The 25,446-nt window shown below is 39.1% G+C and overlaps 1 protein-coding gene across 1 annotated transcript in view; it reads left to right on the top strand.

The window, feature by feature from the left end:
• The window catches only part of sh3bgrl2 (SH3 domain binding glutamate-rich protein like 2), a 77,211-nt gene extending 52,183 nt beyond the window's left edge, over positions 1 to 25,028 (top strand). The window contains exons 5-6 of the transcript XR_005632958.1: positions 24,035 to 24,268; positions 24,876 to 25,028. The gene's annotated coding sequence lies outside the window, so the exon portion shown is untranslated. The remainder of the gene's footprint in view (positions 1 to 24,034; positions 24,269 to 24,875) is intronic.
• The last annotated feature ends 418 nt before the right edge of the window (positions 25,029 to 25,446 follow it).

The raw sequence follows: 25,446 nt of genomic DNA, 5'->3' as shown, positions 1-25,446 counted from the left end.
TTATTAGCTTCAACATTTTATCATAATAATATACATGTAAATTCTAAAGTACACATTAATGACATAAGCTGGCCAGGCATTGTATATTCAATTCCCCCTTTCCCTGCCAATCAAGACGGAGCAAAACTGAGAAGGACGTAATGTTGTATAAGTCAAAAAGGCAGCACTGGCTCAACATGATTCAAGTGATGAACACCATATTGTGGCCACATGTTGATTAGCACATGAAAGTGAGAATTTCACTATATGTTGTACAAATGACAATCTATATAAATAAAAGCATAAGCTTTTTGATTGTCTGTTTACCAATCATGCAAAACCAGCTGAACTGATTTTCACAAAATTTTGCATTTGCCTTGCTGTTGGCCCAACTTAAAATAAATAAATAATAATAATTAAAGGCTAAATATCCTATGTGGAAGAGGGTTTATAATGGGGAGATGGGGACAACACAAAACTTCCATTGACATGGCATGGGGATTATAGATTACCATCAGGCAGCAGGAATGAGCTGGGGCTAAGACTAAAATATCTTTATTGGCTTGCACAAAGTTTTGTACCAGCCAAAGAATGTCAGAGTACAGGTATGTACAGCATTTTCTTTTCAGTTAATTTGACATTGTCTTGCAGGATTACAGCTTTTGTTTAAGATTATGTCTTTTTGTCTCGTCAGGGACTGTGTCTAGTCATGCGGAAGTTTTTCCATCTTATTTATACCCAGGTAATCCCAGGTACCTTAACTAGTGATCCAATAAGCCTATAAGAGTCTGCCAGAGGGGAAAAAAGTCTGTTCCTCAAAAATAATTTTTTTCTGTAGTTTTAAGTAAAATGGGAAAGAAGTTTATGATATTTCCAATTTAGCATATTGAATTTCCTTGTTCTATTTTTTCTGTCAGAGTTGATGTGTTATGCTTTCATTCCTATATGGTTTCATCCATTGTCACTCTCAAATGTCCCCAGGACGCAGGTGTTTGAAGGCATCTCCCAGAAAGTAGGGTTTTGAGTGGCGTTTTTGGTTCAGCAGAGGCATATTTTTCAGTTGCATTGCAGGCTACTAAAGTAACATGCTAAAAGTTACACGATGAGCCCTTGGTGAAGAAAATCTACAGTCCTGGGTTTTCAAGGCCCAATTCTTCAGTAAGTAAGCCATACTGCATGCCATAATGGCATGGTGCTGCAGAGGTAACTGGTATTGTGTCATGGCTACAGAGTCTAGGGTTGATTTCCTGGCTTTGTCTGTCTGTCTTTGTATACTGTAGTTTGCATGTTATCTATGGGTCAGGCTGGGTTTTTGTCTGGCTTATTCCCACATTTTGAAGATGCACAGGTCAGGTTAGGTTAATCATTTTCTGTCTCCGGTTGTGCTTGGTTTCAATCTGACCTGGGCTCCTTCCCATCTTCTTTTTTTAGTGCTCTTAAAGGTCTCTATCTCTTATAAGCCAAAGACATAATGGCAGACCAATTGAAAACTCAGGGTGTCCACAGGAACTGTATATTTGTACGCAAACTGTTGATAATGATGCTGCTAGGAAGATCACTAACTTCTTTACTTTTGGGCTCTTATTTTAACACATAACAGTAATTTGACCATTTTTAATTTATTTTGCCTTCCTCATATTATAACTCAACCATCTTCCTTCAAATAGAGTCAGTGTCACTTTATTAGGTCCGCCTATTTTATACCAGTAATAACCACCTTACACTTCCCGTACTTTAAGGCTTGGTTTGAACCGAATGCCAAAAACATTGCTTGTATATTTGTGTCCTAATTGACTCAATAGATTAACACGGTTCCTGCTGATTTATTTTTCGGCCATACATTCATGCTATGAAGCTCCAGTTCAGCCTCATCCCAGAGGTACTCTACTGGATTGAGATCTGAGGACAGTGCAGACCATTAGATTAACTGAAGTCACTATTATGTTTATGAAATTAACTGTATTACTTTTTCGTATACACAGTATAGGGAAGTATTGTAATCGTCCAAAGATTCGATATGAAGATTTTGATGAATCTCGACATTTTAGACCTCCCTGAGTCAGGAAATACCATTTTTGGAAATATGTCTGTTTCTGTGTGTATGTAAACATGATAACTTGAGTATGGTTTCATTTAGGTCAACCAAATTTTGCATACAGGTATTAGGTCCAAAATGCAGATTTCTAGCAACTATTGGGCTATTTCCATTAACCGGAACTGGTACTTAACCTTTTATTCATGCAGCTGCAGAGTCTGATTTATTCAACTATACTTTAATAATAATTGTTCAATATATTGTTAATTTGTTTTGATTTGTTGTTGATGGTTCTTTAATGTACATAATATAAAAGTATAATCATTGTCTTGTGGTTTACACCTCAAATATTCATCCTCATATGTGAGTATACAAGAAAGTCCAGGGGAGACCACTCCCAATTTGTTGATAAATGCTGTCAGATTGGCCTGTTATCCTTCTGGTGGTATCCATTTGAAAAATGGTAGACTTGGCCATAACAAGATGAACAAATTCAGCAATAATGCTTATGTATGCTGTGGCACTCGAAGGCTCAGTTGATATTAAGAGGACTGATGTATGCCAAGAAAACATTCAGTACATCATTGCAATCCCAACACCAGTCTGAACTGTTGAAACATGAATTCATGCTGTTTACCTGTGACTGCACAAATTGAAAAGCATTGAACCAGACCACATTCTGTTTCATTTTTTATCATCCACATTTTGCAGTTATGCCGACTGTGGCCTCATCTCCTTGTTTTGAGCGGACAGGAGCAAAATCCAGCATGATCTTGCACCTTTGTAGTCCATCTGCTTGTATTTCGTTCATACTGTGAATGCGGAGATGTCTTCTTCACATCACTGTTGTAAAGAGGTGTTGGATTAGTTTGGAAGCTTGCTTTGTTTGCTATTTACACTCACCAATGCTACATAGTATAACTGATTATAGGGTGTGTGTTTGTCGATATATGAGTGTGTCAATGCCAAATATACTGACTTCAGAAAGACTCCTTCACTTTTTGCACCTTTTATATTGCAGACTTACTCTAAAATCATTGAAAATCATTTTTACCTCATCTGGCCTCACTCAATACCCCAGAAAGACAATCTGAAAACAGGGTATTAATAATTCTACAGCATACTTGTGTATCTACTTTATAGCAGCCCATGTGTACTGCTTCATCTGTACATGCACAGGTGCCTCAAGCAAAGTGACTTACTAGCTTGGCATTCACAGGCCAAATTGTGGTCTTCATACCTGAGCCTTACTCAACATCCATGCCAGAACAGCAGAAAATGTGTTTCAAAAGAATCTTATTGAAAGATACTTATATTAGGATACAGATGAGGATGAGTCCCTTCCAGCCTGGGAGTACAGCTGCTTAAAATTTCTTCAGCTTGCATCTGACAGTTTCATTAGGATTGTAGACGTCTTGTCTGAGTGATGGTGACAGTCATCTGTCGTCTTCTCAAGTGTCATTCCTGTGCAGTTAGCTTCACAGGACCTAACATGATTCTTGAATGAGCAACTGACCAAAACAAAAAAAATTTTAGTGAATAGCAGTGAAAAGGCACTGCTCACAGGGTTTCTTCGTAACAACCAGCCCCCAATTTCCTCCCATCTGTATACTTTAAATGTATCCATTACCAAAATTTGTAAAATGACTCTGGAAAGACAGGGAGAAAGAAAAAGAAACTGAATAAAAGACTAGACACCAAGAGAAAATAGGCAGAAGTGTTATCAATTCAAGAGCTCAGTAGCAGAAGGTAACTAAAACATCCTCTTTAATAAAACCCCTGTGTGCGTCCAGGTGTCCGTGTGTGTGTCTTCTGGTGAAGTGCGCATGCGTGGGGCCACACAGCACGTGTTCAGTCTCTTCCTGTGCATTCCCTGTACACAGAGAGAGAGAGAGACAGACACAGGCGACGGACACACACACACCAGACAGACCGACAGGCATAAGAGACAGATAGACACACACACACACGAGAGAGAAAGAGAGACAGACACACAGAGGCGCATGCGAGAGAAGGACAGGCAGACACACACGCAGGCCCGCGAGAGACACACACACACACAGGCGCGTGCGTGCATTGTTGCAATGTTACTTTTCTTGGTTGTTTATTAAATTACGGATTTTTCAAATGTTCATTTTTTTCCCTGTGGTTAAAAACTCATTAAAAAAAGTGTTTTTAGCGAGCGGGTTGTAAGGCTATAGCGTGAACTCTTGCAGTGTTAGTTTTCTCTGTTGTTCAAGGTTTTCTTAGTGTTATTCAATGTTTTTACACTTAGTTTACTATTACGCTATGCATTTAATGGTGTAATTAACTATATTTGTGCTTAAAAACTTAAAAAAAATTTATATATATACATACAGTTCATATGTTCTCAATGGATTAATTGTATTTACATACAATTCTATGGGAGAAATTACTTCGGTTCACGCCCAAATTGGGTTACAACCAGAGTTTTGGAACGAATTATGGTCGTGAACCGAGGTTCCACTGTATTACTGTCAGACAAAATTACAGACATTTCACGGAAATACAAACCAGTATTACTGAGAGAGAAAATTAAAGGCACACAATACAGTGACGCATATTACAACCACATACAAGGTCCCTTGCCATTTAATATAGACTGTTCATACAAATGTTTATGCACTACTGTTCTAGCGGCTGTTATTGTAACGGGCTTAATGTCTAGTTATGAATAATTTGTACATTGTAAAAAGAACAACAGAAGAGAGAACGGGACAGATGCACACATAGGCACATAGACCACTGCAGCTACTTGGCCCTACACATTTGAGAGGTGCTGTCTGCTATGTTATCTTTGTGTCATTTTGACTCTTGCATCACTGTATGGCATAATGACAGCAGACAGAGCTTACATAGGCATTGTAGTTTGTGTATGCAATACTACCTTTTAAAAGCCACACTCCTATTCTGCCATTGCATGTTTGCATTTCCATTTAGACAGTAATGTTAACTTCCTTTAGTTATTCATTTATAGATGCAGCCAAAAGATGAATGCTGTATACACTTGTTGGTCACATTTATTGTTTTGTGTGCTTTGAGTACCCAAATCTGCATCTCCTGTAGCTCTTTATCGGCTATCTTAACGACAGTCCTTTTCACCTCCTTTTGATGGAGTATAACACACTGTTTACTTTAAATGCATATTTGCAGTTCATAATTTCATGAAAGTAGCTGCCTGTTCTTTTGACCTTACAGAGCACACACATCGCCTGTAACCACATATCATTCACTTTTACCAGTGGTCTGTTGATGTCTTCAAATGCTAACACAGAAAACTGGTTTCACTGAAATAATGTTTCCCATGCAACAGGTTATGTTTATTTTTAACACATGCAATATGATCTCCTCAGTAGATTGATATAGGGGTTTTTTAGGAGACGTTTCGGCTATAGACAATTTATCGTAATCATAAGCTTTTTCTTTGTCAGACCAGATTAACAGGAGCACCATTGCTTATTGCAGTTCAGAATCACTGACTTCCTGAAAAATGTTAAATTGGTTTACAAATGTGTCACTCAGTGAGCCGTCTAGTTGTTCCCAACCACTTGTAACCAAAATTCACCCATGGTTGTCTCCAGACATATGCATTATATGTCTGGCACTGAAGGCACTGTTCTGTGTAGAGTCAACAATGATTATATCAGTAGTTGATGACCTTAATACCATTGTCATTTTTAGAATGCAAAACTATTTTCTTCTCCCAGGTCAATACCCATGCTAATCTTAATTACCCCAGGCTAATAAATAAGGTATTTTTTGCACATCCCAAAGAAATTAGATAAAGAATAAGAAGAATAAATAAAATAAAGAATAAAGATTAAAAGTTTAAATCAATTGTACATGTCAACAGAAGGTCATATATAGTGGACGCTAGGGGTTGTTGTTGCCCTGTTGAACCCACCAGACAGACGTCCAAGACACACGTGTAAAAGCACAAGAAGAATTCTTTTAATATTTTCTTGAAGTGCACTCTCCACAATTCTCCAATAATAAAGCAATACAATAATCAATAACCAGTCCTCCACTCCCAGCAGCTCCGTTCTCTACCACCCAACTCCGGCTCAATCTGCTGGGGTTTTCCACAATCCTTTATAGTCCATGACCCGGAAGTATTCCTTCTCCGGGACAAACACCTTCTTCAGGTGCCCCGGAAGTACTTCACATTTCCGTCCTCGTGACTCCTACGTACTTCCAGGTTAACATCGTGATAATACCCCCCTGGTTCTTGGTGAGCTCGCCCTGGCGGCATGCACCCATGGCACCCAACAGGGCTGAAGAACTGGACTCCATCTCCCATGCTGCCCTGCGGGAATCCAGGGAACCTGTGTGCGTCCAGGTGTCCGTGTGTGTGTGTGTGTGTATGTCTTCTGGTGAAGTGCGCATGTGTGGGGCTAGCACATCGCAACGTGCCCCACCCATGCGCACGGCAGCTTGGTCGCACACACACTCGAAGCTGGAAACACAGTGAATGGCCAATCCGCGGCAGCGCATAATAAGCAAATAAAAGACATAATTGCTGGGAGAGTGCTGATTAGGTAGTCACGGCCGCGCACATAAAATCCGTTGCTGGGGAGACGCCACACATACAATAATCAGCTACACGCCAGCATAGATTAAAATACTTGCTGGGGAACTGCACAGTACTTGCAGGGGAGACGACACAGTCACAATTATCAGCTACACGCCACACATTACATCAGTTGGTGGGGACACTCTGCTGATTGCCCACTGTTGTGACAGAAAATTAAAGTCATATTACGGACATCAAAGCCAGAATTACTGTCAGAGAAAATTAAAGGCACACAATACACTGACGCATATTACAGCCACATACAAGCCAGTATTACTGTAAGAGAAAATATTACGGACATATCTACTAACAACATGCCACCCAAAAAAAAAATAGTAGGACAAAAGACACAGACAATCAAATCCTATATAAGCAACATCTCCTGGAAGAACAGTCAGCTCAACAAGTAAACATCAACAAAAGAAAGGCTCAAGACAAAGAAAAAAAAAATACGAACAAATAGATCAATTGAAGAAAAAGAAAATGAGCGTCAGAAAAACGCTAAAAGAGACTCAGAAGAGCAAACCTTACAAAAAGTTGGTATTTACTTGCCAGAACCAGTATTCAGCCTCGCTCAGTTATATGTTGCATTATCAAGAGTTAGACGTTATCCAGATGTTGTTGTCAAGGTTGTACAGATTCCTGAACAAGGCAAACTGTTGCCAAACTCAGACAGAATATTTACAAGAAATGTTGTCTATAATGAAATTTTATAGAAAAATTTCATGAGGTAAAAAAATAGAAAGTTTTTCCTAAATATCTTCTTCAGATATTGTGTCTTACAGATTGTTACAAAGTTTTACACTAAGACAATATTAATTGTACTTGCTGTATTGTCATGTACGTTTCTATTTTATTTTTATTATTATTTTAGTTTAGGCTTCTTGAAAAAATATTTTTGACAAAAAAAAAATTAAGACAAGAAACAGAATGAGGTCAAGGTCCCTTGCCATTTAATATAGACTGTTCCTACTAATGTTTATGCACTACTGTTCTAGCGCCCGTTATTGTAACCGGCTTGATGTCTAGTATATACCTGTATAATAAGATCTAACTTTGGTAGGTTTGTTTGAGAAGCATTAGTGTCTGAACATTTTCAGTCTTTTTTATCACCATGCAGATGTTACTTGAATATTTGTGTTCTTTCTGTACAGCTGAGTGAATCTGCCAATTCACATCTAACAAAACTGCCATTCTGTGAAGATGACATGTCTTTTCTACTGTAATATTTGGTCAGACAACAAACAAACTTCCTGAATGTCACCACAAGGTATGCAGGCTGAGTTGCAGTCACATGACTAACTCTTGGCCTTGATGACCAGGTATATCTAATAAAGTGAGTTTAGGTCAACATAAGCAACTGTTAGAAAGATCCTTGAATTTAGAAAGCCTTTCTTCCATTTTTTTGACATCTTCAGTCTGATGTGCCACTGTGTGTACCAGTGGATTCCTCTCTGTAGATTGCTGCAGGCAGCACTGGTTACTCCTCTCTCTGATGACAAACAAGATGTGAATCATATGGGAGCTTCTTGTGGAATGTAGAGCACCACACAACCCTAACCTGCACCTGCCGGATGTTTTAAAAGCTGTTAGCATTCAAGCGACCAGAGTTATCTGAAAAAGGTATTGTGCGTTTACTGCTGAAATGGAGCCCACATCAGTTTATAAAGAGATTGTTTGCATTAAGATTTTTCACTTCTGAGCAAAGATTTGGTAAAAAAAAAAAGAAAAGAAATTGACAAATGACGAATTATGAAAAGGGCCCAGTCAGGCTACTTTGTTACTCTGTTATTTTTTTAAGCAATGCTGCTGTGATACATCCAGAGGATAATTCTCAGGTTTAACAAATATTTTTATATAATTTTTGTTCTTTATTATTTAATATTTAGTAATGTTTCTTTGAACATTCACCCATTTCTTATACTTTTTGGATAGAGCTCCAGGAGGTTCAAGCTTCAAGGTTTCTTTATTTAGTCATATTTACACAAGAAAACATAAAATATGCCTTCTCAGTTACATTTAATAACGACAGAAAGAAATAAAACAAATAGAGACAAGACAGGTTAAGGTAAGGCAGTTTGATAGTGCATATTTACACAAAAATGGTTACAGAATAATTATCAAGCCTTAATCATTGTCTCCGATATTCCTTATTAAAAAGTGCTATGGCACTAAGAAGAAAGGGATTTCTGAAGCAATTTGTGTGGGTTTCCAAAGCGACTGTCCTTCCTGATTTACTAAAGTTAAGTTCTACGTGTCGTCAGTTGAGATGATTTCCAGTTTCTTTAGGATTGTCCTCTGACACACACTTACTAAATCATCTACATCAGCCCCAATAACTTTAGCTGCATGCTTAGTAATCTGCTGGAGCTTTTTTAAATTTTGGTTTGTCAGACCACTAAACCAGGCAATGAAACTGAAAGTGATAACAGACTGGATCTACTTTAAATAGTTTGAGTTTACGGAGGAGAACTAGGCTCTGATTGCATTTAGAGAATTTTTTTTTTTTATATTTGCATTCTAGTTAAGGTTGTTATCTAAGTTAGTTCCTAAGTATTTATATTCATTCACTGTTTCTACCTCCTCCCCAAAAACAAAAATGGGTGAAATACAGATTTCTGTATCTTAAAATCAAATATCATTTCTTTGGTCCTTTTGACATTCAGAGATAGTTCATATTGCACCAGTTTACCATAGAGTCTACTTGATTTAGATAGTGGCTTTCATCCTCCCCAGATATGTGTCCTATGAGCATGGTGTGTCATCAGTATACTTGATAATGGAGCAGTGGTCATTGTTCTGTTTCAGATCACTTGTGTACAGAGTAAATAGTAATGGTGATAAGATACAAGCCTGCTGACAAAGCGTCCTGTACCTTGACTGCCTATTCAGTTTCCCAGTCAGTATGTGAGGCTGTATGGTATTGAATGCAGAAGAAAAATCCAAAAATAGTAGTCTGATTTATGGACCAGGCTGAGCAAGAAAAGTATAGATTTGATGTAAGGTAACAAGCAGAGCATCTTCAACGCTTCTTTTTGCACAGTAAGCAAATTGGTGGTTATTTTGAAAAGATGTTGTCATTAAAATGCTTTTCACCAAATGCTCAAAGCATTTCATTGAAATAGAGGTAGATACCAATGGTCTGTAGTCATTCAAACAGTTTGGCCTGGAAATTTTTATAAACGGGAGTAATTCTTGATTGTTTCCACAATACCACAGGTCAGAGACCAGTTAAAAAGCAAATGAAAAACTGGAGAGCGCTGCTTGAACCAGGACTTTAAGAGCCAACTTGATATGTCGTCTGACCCCACTGCCCTGTTTGTTTTAGCCCGCCACAAGCATTTCTCCATTTCAGATAAGCTGAACCCCATCACAGCAGAATTCCTGGTGACGCTGCTGCTGGGTCCTTCACCTGCCTTTATATTTAGTCAGAAAAAGAAGAACTCCAGCAGTGGATCATTATGTTTTGTGTAGATGTTTTTAAGATATTGGATTTCTTGTTGTTTCCTTCTGGTTTTTGGATTTCTTGCTTCTGTTTTGTGATTTACTATTTACTGGATCATGTATCCAGATTTGTTCACCTTTAGATTGGCCTTTTAGGCATATCCATTTGCCTCTCTTTGGTTTATCCTTCATTTTTATTACTTAATAAATTGTTCATTTATAAACATTCATTTTTGCCTTTGTATGTCATAGGCCAGAGGTTCATGGTTACCCTCTCCCTTTTAGAGCATTTTTGATATACAGTATATAGGGATGTTTGTTGCATATGGAACTGTTAAATTCAGTTCCCCCATTTTGGACCTGAGCAGGCCAATACCTACTGGTACTATCTGGGGACAGGCTGACTTGGGGTGAGCTTTTTCTCAACAGGCTAGTGAAGATCCTGGTGTGTTTTATGGAACTTTTGTAGGCCTCACACCCTGTTTGTCACACCCCTCAATAACAACTGTAATACTGGGCTATACATTTTTTTTTTAATTCTTTTGGAGCAAATTTTTTCTGAAAGGGCATATTTATAGCTTTTAATCACATTAGAAAATTGTGTCAATGGGACTGGAGTAATGCACGTACATACTTTACGTAAATCTGGAGGAATCCACTAGGTGGCAGTACGAGATATTATCATGGTGAGAACATGTTCGGCTTCTCTGTGTTGTGAATTGCCTAAAACACCTATTAAATTCCGATAACACCTTACCGCAATATCTCTGAAAAGGATGTTTATTGATTAAATCCATAAATCCAGGGATGTGTCCATTCCAGGAAGCATTGGGCATGAGTGAGAAACAGTCCCTTGATGAGGCCTCAGCTCATCGCAAGGTGAATACAAGCACACACATACACTAGCGTCATTTTAGCGGCACCAAATCCACAAATTTGCATATCTTTGGAAGGAAACCGGAGCACAGTGTGGAATACCAGCAACATAACTCCCTGCGAGACAGCAGTGCTATCGCTCCGCCACCGTGACACCCCCATGTGTGTATTTATTAACCGTATTCATTATTTAAATGAAATTATATTTAAAATGTAACATACGCATTTTAATGCATTTCATCATGAAAATGATATCAAGTATAAATCTAAAGATTCTAAATGTGCAGAGAGTTGGAATATCATACATTTAATTTGTTCTGTTTGGCGATCTATTGCTGCTTTCCGCTGCTGAAGTAAAATGCCGACATACAGATGCATTCGTGGTGCTTTTATATTCAAGCGTCGCATATTCCCGATCGTAATGACACAACACATTTTAAAAGTCTCACATACCATCTTTTGTGCAATCTATTTTTTATTGTTTTACTTTACCTGCTGTCAGGTCCAAGAAGCTCGTAGCGATTAAAAACTGGGATGACGTTTACGATGGTCTGCTTTAATGATAAAGTAAACTACGAGATTAAAGTGGACATTTCGAGATTAAAGCCGAAATTTCCACTTTAATCACAAAATACACGTTTTCACCGTGTCCTTTATTTTTTTCTCAGTGGCTCAAATATAACGCTATACATTATGTTGCTGTTGTGAAGTTGCAAAAATTAAAACATAAAAAAGACATATATAAATGACACGATACATTTTAAAAGTCTCACATACCATCTTTTGTGCCGTCTATTTCATATCGGCTACATAATGTATAGTGCTGTATTTGAGCCATTCATCAAACGGCAAAGTGCGCACATTGATCCCCGAAGGATCTCCATAGAGGCTTGCTGTCACATGTAGATAGGAAACAGAGACTCTGACGTCACGTTCCAACTTTTAGCACACTGCGCCCTCCGACTTTTTGCTGGTACTGCAACTCGCGCACGCGTCGCGTTAATTTCTGAGGACCTGCTCAGAGGACGCGTGAAATGAACGCTGGGAACGCGTGGAAGCCATGATGCGGGCGCGTACGCGTTCTGAGCGTGAAGTATAAATGAGCCCTAAGTCTTTGCTCTGAAACCATTCTGTGGCATCTCTTCCTAGGGAACCATCCCTTAGAAGGCAGTGTTAACGGGGTGTTCCCCCTCTTCCTGAACAGAAATGAAAGACACATGAACAAGCTTCCTCCTGCCTGGTTTTTTGGGTTGATTGATTATTTACATACTCAACTCCTGCGATGGGTTGGCACCCTGCCCAGGATTGGTTCCTGCCTTGTGCCCTGTGTTGGCTGGGATTGGCTCCAGCAGACCCCCGTGACCCTGTATTCGGATTCAGCGGGTTTGAAAATGGATGGATGGATGGACATACTCAACTCAGGTCCTAGTTGAAGACAGAATTTCTCTCTTTAATATATATGAATATGTATATTTTTTTTTAAATATATTTTCAATTTATTTCTTCCACACACACATGACCTGTTTGATTTGAAGACCAAAAAAAAAACGGCTTATCTTGGCATCAGTTCTTCAGGGAAAAACATCTGCTTCAAAAATCAAAACACTTTTCATTGATTTCACAAAATCAGTTTGTTTTTTATAAAGAGGAGAAAAATACCTTTGTTAGGTAGACAAGTGGTATATGTCTGGCCCTCTGTTTTTAATGTAATGAGACTGTATACCATGGCTGTCACATTTTCAAATGAAACAACAGTACTTGAGATATTTGAGCTGCTGTTCTAGCAGCAGCGCCACTACATTTAGATGATCTCATATGTTCCGCTTCCTATTTGTGTGTGTGTGTGTGTGTATATACTGGAGAAAACAGCAAAAGTCAGAAATTACAATAATTTCACATTATCGAAAACTTAAAAGTGTATTTTGTGATCAGCAGGCCAATATTTGTAAGATGCACCCAAAGGGTTTAGATAGCAAAATCTCCATAGCACATTTCCTTAGGCTGCGAGGCCCCTGCTAGTCACATTCTGATGTTTCAACATTCCACTAGAGATTCTTGCCTGCCTCAGTTTAATGCAATGTGCATCTTCTTTTGCTTGAATGTATTCCAACACTTGGAAACACATTTTGCCTTTGTGACTGGCTGCATTCTTTGGTATTGCATCTGTCTGGAAGGATGGTGCAGGGGAGTCGAGGAGCTCTTTGATAAACTTCATGCAGTCAGTGCTTTTGTTTTCCTCATTACTGAACTCTCCTACTGACAGAAAACTGGGTTGTGGTTTACTGCAGGCAAAAGTGGGTTCCACTGACATCTTGCACGACTTGACCTTGCAAATGCTGTGTTAATATTCTTGAAAAGTGACAGCTGCTCGAATGAGTCATGACATTCGCTTTCCTGCTCTTCCTCGGTTCTAATCTTGGCAGTTCTGGGAGGATGGCTGCCTCCTTAATGATTCCAGGCTTGCTTCAGTGCTCTCCAACATCCAAATTAGTGCTTCACAATGCTAGCAGTGCTTTAGGAAGCCTGGAGGCTGATTTGATTATCTGTTCAGATTAAGTCTGCAGATCCCAGCCAGGACTGGCTAACCCCACTTTTTAGTTTATTTTTAAACAGCAGCTAAGCTGCCACATGTTCTCATGAATACTGGGCAGAATCGGTCTATTTGGCACATTTAAACACAGCTGTCCAAATCCACTTACCACCCTTGCATCCTTAAATTAGATTTTGCAACATTGTAACCATATCTATGTGTATGTTGTACAGCCTGACGTACAATTGAACTGAAATAGGATTCTTGTTAAAGGAATACTCTACATAAAAATGATGTGTATATTTTTTCTATATATTGCTCACCCCATATAGTTTATGGCCAACAGAAATGTCTTTTCATGCACAACAGATAATAAAGGTCTGTTAGAGTATAGTGACCAACACAATACAACTGCAGACAGTATCAAAAATATCAATGAAAAAATCTTGAATTACTAGTGTTGCATAATACACATGTCAAGTCATTCAGCTTTATGATGATAATGTTCTAAAGCACAAATACTTTTATTAAAACCCCACCAAAACTCACCACCCAACTCACACTGCACCCAACCTCCTTGGCCCCTCCCATAGGTGGTGAGCCCATTATATAGATATTATATCTTGTACAGACAGGTGTGTGCCTTTCCAAATCATGTCCAATCAACTGAATTTACCACAGGTGGACTCCAATTAAGCTGCAGAAACATCTCAAGGATGATCAGGGAAACGGGATGCACCTGAGCTCAATTTGGAGCTTCATGGCAAAGGCTGTGAATACTTATGTACATGTGATTTCTCAGTTTTTTTTATTTTTAATAAATTTGTAAAAACCTCCAGTAAACTTTTTTCACGTTGTCATTATGGGGTGTTGTGTGTAAAAGTCTGAGGAAAAAAATTAATTTAATCCATTTTGGAATAAGGCTGTAACATAACAAAATGTGGAAAAAGTGATGCGCTGTGAATACTTTCCGGATGCACTGTATAGTGACCAACACAATACAACTGCAGACAGTATTAAAAATATCAATGAAAAAATCTTGAATTACCTGTGTTGCATAATACACATGTCAAGTCATTCAGCCTTATGCTGATAATGTTCTAAAGCACAAATATTTTTATTAAAATATCATTAAATAAACCACCTTCAGAAAACTTTCTCTCATACAAAAGTGGAATGTGCTTAGATGTGAGGATTTGAATTGTAGACGTTCCTCTCATTACATTTACATTCATATCCACACAACTGGACTCCCTCAGTATTTTTAGCAGCAGACTGTGAAACTACCATAGGTAAAGTCACCTTCTGTTTTTTGAGGCATCTTCCCTTCTTGATAATGTTTTCTTTTGCTTTTCTCTAACGTTTTATCTTTAGTTATATACATATTTCAGTGCATGCTTTCATGTTATCACATGAAGTGCAATATTAGCCAATGATAAGCAGCTACTAGGCTGGACCCTTGACCAGTGAATGAGGGGAGGTGGGTCTTTAGTTCAAATGCTTGGGCATGTCTGAGTGCTTTCCAATTTTATTCAAAGTGTTTTCCAAAAGTGTGGTTTATTTAACAATATTGTAGTAAAAATACATATGTTTGGTACCTTAGATTTTTATTTATGATCTTTTTAATATTATTTGTTGTTGTGCAGCATTAGTCATCATATACCACAATTGCATCAGAAACATTTTTCTCAGCCATCACTACAAAATGCATTGAGTAAGTAGCATATAAAAATATTATTTTTAGGTAGAGTATTCCTTTTAACGTTAAGTCCTAGCAGGTCCTCAGAGCAGACATGTAAGTACCAACAATGTGCAACACTTGGATCCAAAATGTTACGTATCACCTCATAAAATGCAGTCGTCCTTGTAGCCCTCTTTGCGAGGGACATTATCCTATCCTATCTATCCTAGCTGTCTTATCCTATTAGACACCCTCATGATCTGCCAACAACTTCATGGTGATTTGTAAACCGAGCTCGTACTGCTCAAAAAAGCCCTAGTGCCAGCCCACACATCTTCCATTTTGCTATCTGCTAATCATAATGATTCTCTAGCATTGAGTGTTCCAGGCTGGATTGATCACCACTTTATTATTTTTGATGTCCTTGTGGCAGTAATGGAGAGTAGAGTTATACAGAACATAACAAATTACATGTGAAGAAGGGTGTCACTTTAGATTAGGTGTCCCTAATTAATTACACTGTACCTATCATGTAGTAACCTGTATAAATACAGTGTAAGAGCCAATTTTAGAAAGTTAAAGTTTTGAGTTAAACTCATATTAATGTTTGCTTAATTTGAATAGAATATAAATTTCTTCCATAGTCATAGCTTATGGTATGGTCTTTTTCCCCCTATAAGTTCATAAGAGAGAGAACCTTCTTGCTATAACTGAGAAACTATGTGATAATACGCTCAGTTGTGTTTAGAACAGGTCCCAGTAAAGAGGGACTTAAAATACCCATTTTCAACTCAGAAATGGGATAAGCATACAGTTTTCTGACCATTTTGAAATGGTTCAGAAATGATAAGTAAATAGTAACAATTTGAGATGTAACAAGATTAAGCTTAGAACTGAACTTTTCTTAACGTGAATTTTTTCCCTTTTTTGCTATTTTAATTTTCTTTTTTGTGTGAACTGTTTTACTTTGAAACTGAACTAAACTTTTAAAACAAAGATATTTTGTCTGTGGAATCATTTCTGTGTGTCAGGCTTTTGTTGAATCCCATTTTTTGAGTTAGAGCTGCTGAACTTTGGAAAAACGCAGCTACATACAGAGTAACTAGGTGTTATTACCTTGTATTTACTGTGTAACGCAATGTAATGCAGCAGTTAAGCACTCAATTGGAATTGTTATTCCACAGTTTATATACATACATACATATCAAACATTGTTGAATAATAATTACAAATGACTGCTTAATTATAACGTTACACTGTATTACAAATAGTGTGGTGCTGATGTGTCACCCATTGCACGGCTGTGCTCGCTTGCTAATTTGAGATCCTGTGGTGGTTTGTTGTGCGGTGGGTGCAGCAACACATTGTATCAGTGCATGCTCTCAACCTCCATCACAATAAATACAATGTAATAATACCTAGCTTAACTGGGGTGGCAGTTAAGCACCAAAATCATGACTTGGTTGACAATTGAATTTTGGAAGTTGTGAAGCTATTGGCCAAGAAGAGGTCTTTAATAAATATATAAAATTCCTTTTCTTACCAAGCACAGTTATTGTTGGTTTTTCTTTTCCTTCAATCCAAAGACTTGAATGGAAGATCTTGTATGCCACCATCTTAAATAGGGGTGACACAATGATGTACCACATCCACTGACGCCTGTATTACATGACTGGCAGTGAGCAGTGTAACCATAAACAACATGACCACTGCTATGAAATGTGAGTCCCAAAATGGTGACAATGAAGAGAGAAAACAGGAAAGGAAAGAGCGTTAAATAATAATTACAATATGTTATACGATAATAGTAATAGCAAATATCAAAAATGTACAATGCAACTAAAATACTGATAGATTGGTATAAGTATGATCACTGTTTGTAGTCCTCATACCTCAGAAAAAACAAGTAAAAAAAAAATCCAGATGTATTGCAGTTTCTTTTTGAGACATGTTTTGAGAAAATCCCCATCACATACTGTATGTCTTAGGAATTGAGTATTTTAAGGATATTTCTTTAAAGGGAGAAGGGAGCCAATCCATGCCTGTGGGTTCTTGAATAAACACACTGGTATATGACATAAGGAGATGGACTCTCTTCAGAAAAAAAGAGGTGCACATTTGAAAAATGAGAGGACAAGAAGCTGGAAGAGAGGACACGAAAGGCCCAAAACCTCAATGTGTAGATTGGTTCAGGCACACGCAAAAACAAGTGCTGACTGACCAGTGGAGGACATCTGTGTGCCTGTCTGCCTATTATTTGTGATGCTTGTGTCTTCCACTTGAGGGACGTGTTAACGTCATTACACCCAGGCGTCCGGGCATCCAGGATACGACTTATCTCCAAACCAGTGAGAACGCTTCTTTATATTGTAGAGGGGAAAAGTGCCAGTGTTGCATTTTACCAGTATGCTGGATTTAACAGCAGAATACCTAGGCTGGTTGGATCATAGGAAACATAAGCCAGAGTATGATAAAAGAGTAAATGAGGAATGTGTATGGGGTGTATGTGTGACTTATATATATATATTTATTGTGGTGTATGGCCGGCCGTTCATCCCGGCCAATACCCCCAAGCCACCAGGTGGAACCCTCCCTGCAGTATGGAGGTGCCCCTAAGACCAGCAGGGCATCATGGACATCGGAGTCTTTATGCACAGCCCTGCTGGATGCCATGGGGGCCAGTAGGAGACACTGCAGGGAGGAATGACGTTTATTTGCCTTACACCCCGGAAGTACATCCAAGTCACATGGACAAGGGGAATGATGTGCTTCCGGGGTGAAGAAAAGGACTTTTGATCTGACCCGGAAGTGATAGGGGATCACATGGACTGGGGATTGGAACACTTCTGGGTCAGGGATTATAAAAGGATTATGGGAGCTCCCAGACGGGGAGCTGAGCTGGGTGGAAGGGTGGCAACGCGTCTGGGAGTGGAGGATTGTTTATTATTGTATATTGGTGTAATTTAATGAGTATTTTGGAGGAAAGGGTGCTTTGTGCACTGTGCAGAATAAATATAGTCTGCTTTTGGACTTTTATCTGGTGTCTGGCATATTGGACAAGGGTTCAAGGGAGCGATAGAGCCCCCTATCTGTCACAATATATATATGTACTGTGTATATTCATGTGCTGTCAGTAAGTAGTCATGTTCTTTTTTTTTTGTCTCATTTAATTTTCTGCTTTGATGTTTTTCTGCACAATTCATTACAAAGGGGTGGTTCATGAGTATGGTCATCAGTATTTGTTTACTTGTTCAGTTTTAATTTGAGTAGGATTTTCTAAAAGGGGAATATGTATATAATTATGTATGTTTTTTTCTAATATATATATATATATATATTGTTTAATTTGGTTGATTTCGTCTGGTGGTTATTTTTTATTTTATTTTATTGTTCATAAAAGACACTTCCATCAAAGGGGATCAAATTAGCGCTGAGGTTCTGTCCATTTTCTGAACCTGTTAGAATTAATCTCTTTCTTAAATTAGGAGGTTCTCATGTGTGTCGGGCACCTCATATTGCATTTAGTGGAGCTCACTACACTTTGACTTCCTCCATTTCCTTTCGGCTGCCCTGAACTCAGTCCGTTGATTGTGGAGTGCTCAGGAAAGCCAGGGACATGAGGGTCTTTCAAGTGCAGGCTTGGAAGAGAGAGGACAAACATTATCAAGAAGGAAGAACAGAGTCATGCATAGGGTGTCTGTGGCAGAGATGGTGTCAAGTTGGGAGAAGCGGACAGGAGGAAGGAGAGCAGAGAAGACTATGGAAGAGAAATGGGTGGGAGAGAGGGAGTGGAGGTGTCGGTGGAAGGATACATTTGGGAGGGAGAAGAGGGAATCAGTAGAGAGCACTGAATGAAAAAGTGGTCAGACATATGTATGTAAAGGAGTGATAGTTGATTTTGCATCATTAATTACACATTAATCTGAGCCTGATTTGGGCTTAACTGTATTTGCATAGAATCCAAGTCATGTTTGGGCTTAACGCCAAGAAGGTTAAAGAACACTTACCAAGGGAACATAGGCCGTAAACCTGAGGCCACAGAATTCCAGGAGTGTAAACTCATTTACTCCTCAGCAGACCCCGAACTCCCTTAATGCCACGCAGTAGTCATGCAGCACTCTTCAGACCTCCAGCCAGGTGGTCTAAAACACTTTTTTTTAATAAGAAATGGCCCAGCATTCAATTGTGATTTTCTTATTCACTCTTTATGCATGTGGCTATGTATGTAAAACAAATTTTAACTTAGGGATAAAAACGTACTGTACTGGCATTGAACCACCTAATGATGACTGACAGACCTGGCAATGCAATAACTGTACAAATCTGTGTGTGTTTTCTTTCCCATTAAAGTGCTTTAGGTAATAAGCTTATTCAACATACAGGGTGCTTGTTGAACAATTGAAATATTAAACATGATATTAAAATGTACATCAAATAGTTTTTTTCTAAAATTGATCAGAGCTAAATGCTGTCGTACTTTTAGATAGTAATGTAGAATTCACAAGCCCACTTGATGTAACTTGAGGTTGTGGGCGGCTGAGCTCACCGGCCACAAAGTCATTCCAGGACCTCAAAGATGGGCCAGTTTAAAGTCCTCAGTTCATTTAATCTGCACGTCTTTGGGTTGGGCAGAGGGGAAAACGTGCAAAGTCCACGCCAACAATGACTGGCTGCGGGAGGTTTGATCCATGGAGTAGCAGGAACAATACTCCCTCAGAAAAAGAAAAAACTACATTTTATAACTGCCATTCTGAATAAATCTGAAATGTTTTGTGAGGCGACACATGATTATTTTTAGCTTTTATGCTTTAATAATCTTTAAATGAGTTTGAAGCTGCAGGCCTCCAGTCAAGCCTAAGCTTACTCTCACAGTGGCTTAGCTGCACACAAGTCAGGTCGCATTATGATCTCCCACTGAACACATTTTTTTCTGTATCTTAGCTCAGAATTAATGTGCCAGACACATTCCAAAACGCACATCCCTCTGGCCTACAGAATTTGAGACATATTTAAAATTTACATTTTATCAGCAGGCATGTTCTTTTTTCTAATGTTTGTAGCCTTGGATGCTAGTTTAGCATACAGTAGTGTGAACATCCGACTTGTGTGTAAGAGTTTAGGCTAAAAGACATCTCTCTGGAGTGAAGGGTTGCCACCTTCAATGGATTAAAGGCCTGTGATTAGGTGAGGAGTACAGTGAAGCTAAGGCTATTATCACGGATAGCATTCTTTTGATGGCCAGCGTGAGCAAATGAAATCCATTGTGCCCTCCCACTTAGTTCTAGCAGCAGTGTTTGTGGCTTTTATGTTTAATATTTTGTTGGCCATTTGGTGGGGAAAAAATAAAATAGGGATATTAAGACTGCGAAAAATGGCTAACTGAGGTAACATAAACAGCACATGGAAACAGATGACTTTCTGTCCTCGCTGCATATCTTATTTTCTGTTCATCCTCATCTAGCGTACTTGAACAGGGCCATGGTAGACTACAAGAAAGGAAATCTCCACGCCTGTTTCTTTGTGTTGATTTGCAGCAAGACAAATGAGTCCTTGCTGCAAGGTGTTGAACCGTCCATCCACATTCTAAACGTGCTTATTTCAGTGTGCAGCAGAGGGTCACGGTACTGCAGCAACCAGCACTGGATGGCTCCCTGTAGGGTCTGCGGCTAGGAAAGGTGGCTGCATGTACCTTGGTGTGTGGGTGTGGTAGCGTGGCGAGAGCGGTTCTCGTGTGTGATGCAGGAGTGGAATGCCCTACAGTTAGTGCACTGGTGCAGGATCGTCCGTAACCACTAATTGGCGCTGGGAGCTGCTGACTGCCGTAGTTGTGCCACGTCCTCATTTTAAAAGGGAGGAGCGAGTGCAGGAGGTGGGAAGGAAAGCAGATCAGAGGAAAGGAGATGTATCTCTCTCGCTGGCCAGGCTGTTGAAGGAGGTTGAAAGGAGCAAGAGTACTGAAAAGGGAGACCAGAGCCCAGGCAGCAGAATGGAGGCAGGTGGTCAGGATTGGAGCCTCGGCACGAGTAGCGGCCAAGGGGCTGGAGGAGGGATACTCCTACTGCGCGATCACCAGGGAAGTAGGGGTGGTCCGACAGGAAAGTCTCTCGCAAGGGCTGAGCGTGTTGGTGGGAGGCGAGTGCCACTTGGCGTGGTGCCCCAGGGTTACCAAAGGAATGGCAATGGGGATGTGAGCCCAGACTTAAAGGTTGACTACACCTGTTGGCGGGCGTCTCCTCTCAATGCAAGGTTAGGAGAGGATAATTGGAGGAGACGCCGATTATTAGAGGGAAACATTGTTTTTATGGACTCTCTCTTGTTTTTACGGATTATTTATTGGAATATTTTAACCTTCACAGTGCAATTTATTTTATGGATTATTTATTTATTGACATTTTGAGCACTGTACCTTTTTGAAGACTTTTTTAAATAAAAGCACTGAGCATTTTTTTCCACCGTCCCCTTGCTTTGTGTGTGTTGATCCTCATCTGCCAAGCTCATCCGGTTACATTATCGACGGTGTCGGGTTCAAGAGGCTCCCAGAAAAGAGTAGGAGTGGGAGCAAGGAGCAAACCCACACCGTCACACTCTCTGACTCAGCTGACATAAATTTATTACAGGGTTTTGGATACGGCAAATGGTGTATGGACAGCACTTTGCTAATTTTGGAGCTGCTGTTCTTCCTCAGCTCAGTCTATAGCATGACATTTGTAACCATTTCTTCTGTGTAAGGAAGATGCATCAAAATGGCACAGCACCATGTCACTATCACCCATTTACCTAGCAAATATACCTCAACTGAAGAGTCAACCTGGTGGAGGAAAGGCTAAGATGTTCATTCACCATTTTTTAAACATGTTCACCCAGTTCAGGATGATGGAGAAGGAATACATATGACAGAAAAACAATTCTTGTTGTAAAGTGCGTACCGAAACAACACTATTAGCACGAAAACGGCAGTAATAAGCAGAAAAACAAAAAAGGATGAGCTGCAAAGCTGACCCTGATTAGCGGTGGGTGTGAAGAAGGGTTCACTTGGCCAAGTCTGTCTTACCATCATCATAGGTCCCTGATCTACATGCTTCCGTTAGGTCAGATTATCTCAGGTTACAACGTGAGCTACCACAGCTATGCTGATGACACACAGCTGTACTTATCAATAGCACCTGATGACTCCGACTCTTTTGATACACTAACACAATGTCTTACTGGTATTTCTGAATGGATGAATAGTAATTTTCTCAACCTAAATAAAGAGAAAACTGAAATTTTAGTAATTGGCAATAATGGATTCAGCGAGGTTATCAGAAATAAACTTGATGCATTAGGATAAGAAGTTAAGATGGAAGTAAAAAACTTAGGGGTAACTGTTCACTGTAATCTGAATTTTAAATTGCATATTCATCAGACCACTAGGACAGCATTTTTTCACTTAAGAAACATAGCAAAAGTTAGACCTCTTATATCATTGAAAGATGCTGAGAAATTAATTCACGCTTTTGTTTTCAGTAGACTAGATTACTGTAACGCACTCCTCTCAGGACTACCCAAAAAAGACATAAATCACTTGCAACGAGTGCAGAATGCAGCTGCTAGAATCCTAACTAGGAAAAGAAAATCCAAGCACATTTCTCCAGTTTTGATGTCACTACACTGGTTGCCTGTGTCATTCAGGATTGACTTTAAAATACTGCTTATGGTTTATAAAGCCTTAAATAATCTCGCTCCATCTTATATATCGGAATGTCTGACACCTTATATTCCAAATTGTAACCTTAGATCTTCAAATGAGTGTCTACTTATAATTCAAAAAGCTAAACTTAAAAGAAGTGGTGTGGCGGCCTTCTGCTGTTATGCACCTAAAATCTGGAATAGCCTGCCAATGGGAATTCGCCAGGCTGATACAGTAGAGCACTTTAAAAAACTGCTGAAAACACATTACTTTAACATGGCCTTTTTATAACTTCACTTTAACTTAATCCTGATACTCTGTATGTTCAATTCATCATAATAACTATTCATAGTGGCTCTAAAATCCATACTGACCCCTACTCTCTCTTCTGTTTCATTTTCTGGTTTCTTTGTGGTGGTGGCCTGCGCCACCTCCACCTACTCAAAGTTTCATGATGCTCCAACAATGATGGATGGATTAAAAGGCAGAAGTCTACGTGACCATCATCATCAAGTCCTTCTGTGAGAACCCTAAATCCAAAGAGGACTGTTTATGTTAGGTAGAATGCCCAGAGGGGACTGGGCAGTCTAATGGTCTGGAATCCCTACAGATTTTATGTTTTTCTCCGGCCGTCTGGAGTTTTTTTTTGTTTTTTCTGTCCCCCCTGGCCATTGGACCTTACTCTTAGGAGCACACACATTAGCAAAAGGAGAACGGTGAACCTCAAAATGAATTGCCAGCAGAATCAGAATCACTGTATTGCCAGCATGTGAAACATATAACAGAATTGACTTTGGTTAGGAAAAACATGGGATACAAGACGTTACCAACTGAAGACAACACAATTTCAACCCATCATTAACCTGACACTGTGCAAACACCAGTATACAAATACAATTTCTTAAACAAAACATTTACAAACTTCAATAGTCAAATATATAGAAAACTATAAAAAATAATATTGATATCAAATAGTACAAGTTAAGCAAGTATGAATTATTTACAAAACACTATAGTTACCAGTTTTATGTTGCAAAACAGTTACGAGTAAACCTATGTAAGTGTATTTAGGATCTGTATAATTTGAGGAAAGCAGCTGTACAGATGGTGTGTAGTTAAGGTCGCAATAGACCTGCACCTCCTCTGTGATGGCAATTTAATGAACAGATAGCTGATGGGGTGCTTGGATTCAGCTGCAATCTTTTCTGCTCTCTTTTTCAATCTAGTGATGAACACATCGTTTAATGATTGGGAGACAACAGCCAATGATTTTCTCAGCTGAACAAATCACCCATTGCAACCGATTCTTAGAAAGAGAGGAGACAAACGGAAACCAAACTGTGAAGGGGGAAGTCACAATATTTGCAATGATGGCCGAGTGAAAATTTAACAATATACGCCTTGATATACCAAGCTTCTTAAGCTGGTGAAGGAAGAACAATCTCTGCATGGCTTTCTTGGTGAGTGGGGTGAATAGCTTGTCCCATTTTAATGTGAAAGTAGTCCCCAGGAGTTTAAATGATTGAACCACATACACAGTCTGGCCATTCATGTGCAAAGGTGGACAGTTAGTGACATGTCGGTGGAAATCGGTCCTTATTCCCACTGTCTGTTGTGGTGTGAAATTTGGTATACAGTATAAGTTGCTAAATATTTTGTATGTCTTTATTTATAACTTAGACAAAGCAATGTAATATTAGTGTTATATCATTGATAAGAACAGCAATGGTTTGATGTTTAAGAACCCTCCCGAGTCATTAGGACTGATTCTTAGTAAGTTTATGACAGGATCGGGAGTAGTGCCTAAAATCAGTCTGTCTAGTGATTTTCTGCAGGACTCTCTCACAGGAAAGCCAGCCTACCTAGCCGGAAAGCATCAGCTCAGCAAATGGTTTTGGGGGCAGGTGTGAAAGGTATTGTGTGCCCCATTGGTCTGAAGTATGGCTATTTGCGATTGGTTTGAATCAGAGGCCATTCTGTAGCACGACGCCCTATTGGTGTAAGGATTTGGACAAAGAAAGCATAAATATGGTTCTTTCACCCCTCCCTCCCTCTCTCTCTCACCAGCATCTCACACATCATGAATTGAAATGAGGCCCACATTGAGAAGCACAACTCAGTAGCCATATTGAGACAGGCTTGCGGCCTGTCCTGCAGAAAGCTATAAAATGATGACCTAACTAGAGACATTCAAGTTTGTGCGCTGCCTGAAACTACATATCAGCACTTATCAGGTTGTATGGTTGCCAATATTTTGTTTATTGTTATTATTTATGAATATTATCAATAATGCATTATTTAAAGTGTAACTTAACTCCTGCTTGTCTTTTACTCTGCGTAATTGCCTGAGGTTATAGATGTAGAAGGGAAGGTGGGGAGAAATTATAAAGTACAATACCTTGTACATCTGTGAGATTGGAGGCATTCTGACAAGAGCTAATCAATAAAGGATACACAAGGGGAAAGTAGAGTAATATTATATCACTCTACCAAGACAATGTCTTAATAGCATTGACCTTCAAATTGTTACAAGAACACCACTCTACATGATGGCCCACCTCTCTTTGATAGGAACATGGTATTATTGGAAATGAGACTCACTACAGCTGTGTCAACTTCAAACTTTAAGATTTTTACA

This window comes from Polypterus senegalus, chromosome 3 (genome assembly GCF_016835505.1).
Source record: "Polypterus senegalus isolate Bchr_013 chromosome 3, ASM1683550v1, whole genome shotgun sequence".
Taxonomy (NCBI): Eukaryota; Metazoa; Chordata; class Cladistia; order Polypteriformes; family Polypteridae; genus Polypterus; species Polypterus senegalus.
Note: the sequence above shows the minus strand (reverse complement) of the source record. Positions and strands in the feature narration are given on the sequence as shown.